Source organism: Copadichromis virginalis, linkage group LG10 (assembly GCF_057382275.1).
Source record: "Copadichromis virginalis isolate Kocher_CV1m ecotype Utaka linkage group LG10, C_Virginalis_male_GT1.1, whole genome shotgun sequence".
Lineage (NCBI taxonomy): Eukaryota > Metazoa > Chordata > Actinopteri > Cichliformes > Cichlidae > Copadichromis > Copadichromis virginalis.
Window position 1 is genome coordinate 31,739,779 of NC_140627.1, and position 4,734 is coordinate 31,744,512.

Below are 4,734 nucleotides of genomic sequence, written 5' to 3' on the forward strand. Positions count from 1 at the left end.
CAGCACAGCTTTCACCTCAGCGTGACCCACAGGACTTCTCGATTTAAAAGGTAAAGTCATTTTTTAAGTGTATTTAATAGAAAAACTAAATGTTGTGTTCATAAATATACCTTAAGTGTGTAATTACGTCTTCCAACAACTTGATGCATTCTCATTAACTTAGAATTAATCCAGTAAAAATACATGGGAGTCGGTTTGTGGAAGTGGCCATATTGTCCCACCATCTTGAATACAGTGGCCGAGATGGACATCACCATTGCTCCTAACTGCATTTCATGTATGTGGCTGCAGAGCGACCACATGTGTAGTACGCCAAAGTCGGAGGACAAAGAACACGAGTTCATCCACATGTCATGGAGGTAAATCTCAATTTGTGTCTGCATCTTCAGACGTCTTCTGTTTTATCATCTGAGAAGGGGTCCCCTCAACAGGGAAGTGAAAACAACACGACCGGCATCTAAATAAAATGTCATACTTTCTCTTCACCTTAGCAGCATCATTAAACTGAAGTCTGGGCTCTAATACAGAAAAACATGCAAAAAATGTTTATTTGTTACAATATTGTTGCATGTACTTATTGTTAGCAGATTAGACATGCAACACTCTCGTCTCTAGACAGCTCACAAGAGCTGACCAAACAACTACAGCAATTGATTATGAGCTAACATTATAGCAGCTAATGTTACGCTCGAATGTTCTACACGTCACATTTTTTCTCTTATAAATAGCTTGATTACATTCTCACTGGCTTGTGATTTAAGACAATACAATACTACACTGAAAAAAAGGGACTGGCCATCTCTTGGATTTATGTAAGCATCTTGCATGTATTTAACACAATTGCCTCATGTTTTAAAGTTAAATGTAACTATATAGTGTAAAAACTACATGATATGCAGAAAGGGTGTATTAAATTGTTCATATCATGTTCAGGTGAAGTAAGTCAATAAGATAGCAACGTTAAATCTCGTGAAACCACGCGTGATTTCATCTCGCGGGCTTTGGATCGTGGTTTAAAAAAGGCATCCATCTCAGTCAAGTCGAGCAGCCAACTCTACGTTTTTGGTATGTCTTGATTTTTTGAATTAATATTTACCATATTTCAGCCAAATGTAGTTAAACGTCTAGAGTGTCGCCATGTAACATGCTAAAAAAGAGCCGTTAGCTTATTTGCTGTTTTATCTGTTATCAAAGAATTGGCGCTTTTTCATTTGAATTTGTCTTTGGCACAAGAGCCGTAATATCACATTAAACCTAATTATGAGGCACTCATAACATAATTTGGTTTTCTGTGTGAATAGATTTGCCAACTGACTCTTCAGTTACATTGTGTATTTACTGCACCGTGGTGTTAGTGAGATTTTGGACATTGAACAGCTTTAGCTAATATCATCAGCGGCATTATGCTAGCTTACATCCCTACCCCTCCTGCCCTCACCTGCTGTCCTTTTGTTTTTGTTTTTGTTTTTTTTGCTGCACATTGAGAGACGACCTCTATTCTGCATTTCATCAGGAGTCAGCTGATGGATTGTGGGTTCAAGGTGTTATGGTAAGAAAGTATATTCTATTTTCGTTTCTGTAACTTAATTATAATAGGTTTTTTATAATTATTAGGTGCATGCATACTCACCCTATTAATACAACTGAGAAATCCAAAATCTGCCATAGGTTTAACTTATACCTGTATGTATTGCCAGAAAGGTGATTACTGGACTCGCATTAATGCACACTTGAACTGAAATGAGGTTGTAACTTGTGGGTTGTTGGGTTGCAAATCAGAAACAAACATCTTTGGATTTTTTTTAATCCCATAAGATCTGGAAACACAGTTTTTATTCAACAAAACATTACTGATTAACCAAGCACAGTGCCTGCTGTTATTTCAAAATAATTTTATGTCATTTCAGATAAAATGCAGCATTCCAGTGCATCCCAACCATGCCTTTACAGTCAAGGTTTCTGACGGAGCTGAGTTTCTCTCTGACAGTCTGCTGAAAGTGTTTGCAAAGTGATCGGGGGAACAGGGCACAAAGCTAAAGGATGTAGCTGCCATGATGACAGTAAGAACTTTAAAATTCTTGAACTACAAAGTGTATATGTATTGCATTAGGTCAGTAAAAGATTTTTATGCTACATCCATTGAAACAGTCAACTATTACCTGTGAGTAATGATTCCACTAAAAGGATGCCATAATTTTCGTCATGCATTTACTGGCCCACTGAGAAAAAATTATCTTTTTTTAAAAATAAATGTTCTGGAAACTATATATCCATAAAGTTGATGTCAAACAGGAACTTTTGATATTGCTTTGTAGATGCTGGTGTTGCATGTTGACTGGTTTAAAAAGTCAAGAGTTTTTGTCTGGGATCATTTTCTTCTGTGCTACTGAAAAGTTCACAAATCTTTGTTTTCTTTGTTATAATACTTTAGGATGACATTAATGCTTGAAGTCCCTCATCAAAGTGCTCCGCATCTGTGTGAAAGACAATTGCAACATCTTGGTGCAGGAGTTCATGGTGAGTGTTTTATGAGTAGATTGTGGATTTGCAACCTTTAAAAATGCATTTAGTTATCCACTTGATCCTCATTGGACTGGTTAGGACCAGTAGTCCTCTTTAATAATTTGAAGTTCACATGAGGCCTGGTAGTGAACTCGGCCGCCGGCCCTTGAGGCCCCACCCCCACCCCTGTATTAGGGGTCACATCAGTGTGAAAAAAACTTTAAATTTGTCATTCTAATGAACAAAGGAAAATCCCACCAGTATTTACATTAGCTTTTGTTTGAAAAAAAAAAAAAAGACCAACTGACCAACAGCTAACCAAATTGTGGGGCTGAAAGTCTAAATTCTAACATCTTCTGAGTGACATAACCTGGATTTCTGATGGGCCGGTGTCTTTCTAACAAAAACTAATGTAAAGCATTTGAAATTATTATGTTTTTCACCCTCTCTTAGAAACTCTGTTAGACCATGAATGGCAGCATGGCAGGCCACTCTTTGGCTATAGCTATTTACTATGTTGCTTGCATTGGTTTAAATTACTCTAACATTAGAACTGGTAGATTCAAAAGAGATGAGTTTAAAAAGGAATCTTAAAGAAATGTTTTGTGTTTAACCAGGACTTGCCTGAGGCCACTGCACAGATTGAGAAAACCACAATGAACATCTGTCTCCAGAGATGCGCCAGGCAATGACTTTTCTGATGTTGTTCTTCAAGATCTGGATAACGTGACCTTTGCAGTAGCCATGCTGTTTGGACCTTTTTTATTCCTTCAACATGAGTTACCCATCACAACTCTGCTACACTTTTGAGGTGATTCAAAGGGTGGTAATGGAGTTGGATGCAACTCAGCTCTCAAGAAAAGCTCACAACTAAGACAAAACTGCTCCTGCAACGAAGCTCACTGTTATGCATGTGAGGTGACCAGCTCTAGGTGAGAGGACATTTAAATCTCACACTTGTTCTGCTGCATTTTTGAAGCTCAATTCCAGGAACGGATCGCAGGGTTCATTTTTATATACTCTGCAACTGCCATGAGGACGAGCTGTTTTTTGTTGTTGTTTGTTTTTCCTTTTGCTCTGTACAAGTTCTGTTTGTCTGTTTGGCAGCATTTTTAAATTTCTCTTTGTATTTTTTCTTTCTTTTACTAGTGAAGAGATGTAGCGTGAACAGTTATACAGTCTAAATATCCCATATGGGCCGTGTGAAATGGTATTTTCAGTTTCATTCAGTTGAAGTAAAGAACGTTGAATATTTCTAAGTGTGCTGTTTTGAACCAAGATGTCACAGTATGATCAGTGCTGTATTTTTTGACAGTCACTGTATCAATGTTATTTTTGCGTCTCTTGAATAAAGGTTTTGACCTGCAAGTGCTAATTTCTTTAGTTATTGGGGTAAAATGGGTAATGTTAATAGGAAGGTGTTTGCCAATTCAGTAACCTAATTTAATGTTAATGGAAACTAACATTACCTCAAATTGTTTAGTTATAATTGTTGTTTAACTGAATCTTGACGTCAGAGGCCTTAAATAGAATGTTTTGATTTGTTCTTTCCCAACATTTTTCAAAAGAAACAGTCTAATTTCTTTGCTGCGATTGATTCCAGAGAACACGGAAGAACTGACATTATTTAACTGTTGATTTATATAGATTCAGTAGAGGAGTAATGTCAGTTTAATTCTTTACCTACTGTCAATGCAGTGAAATTAGACATGTTGTTTTGAAAGGTTACTGGTGGATGCCAGCAACCATCTTGGAAGAGAACAATACAATCTGTTATAAGGCCTCCATTTGAAAATTGTGTATTTGATACTAGAATATAATAGCAAAATGTAATTTGAAGATAACATGTAGTATTTAAGTGACCAAGTAGTATTGGGTAAAAGTTATTGAATGGTGTTGGGATAAAGTGAGAAAATTGTGAAGGATTAAAATATTTCAAGAGCTCAAATTACTTCATCAAAACATGTTTAAGTCACATTTTATCAACACAAATTGCACAGGTTTATTGAACATGAATAAATTGTGTTGATTTAACTCAATTGTTTAAGTTGCTGCCAAAGCAAAACATCTGTGTGCAACAAATGTCCACCATTGAATTAAGTAAATCCAACAACATATTTTTTTCAGTGTATTAAAGGCTGGCCTGCTGTCTCATTTCATGTCTGTTATCCAACCATCAGGATGTGAAATGTGTGTAGTTGATGACAGACACCAGATACTTTTTAGCCTAGA

At 36.5% G+C, this 4,734-nt stretch overlaps 1 long non-coding RNA gene across 1 annotated transcript; it reads left to right on the forward strand.

Moving 5' to 3' along the window:
• The first annotated feature begins 792 nt into the window (after positions 1 to 792).
• LOC146700812 (uncharacterized) lies at positions 793 to 4,417 on the forward strand. Its single transcript, XR_014922613.1, has 5 exons — positions 793 to 1,065; positions 1,514 to 1,549; positions 1,908 to 2,060; positions 2,432 to 2,517; positions 3,120 to 4,417. It is a non-coding gene; the product is annotated as an uncharacterized LOC146700812 (long non-coding RNA).
• Positions 4,418 to 4,734: the final 317 nt, after the last annotated feature.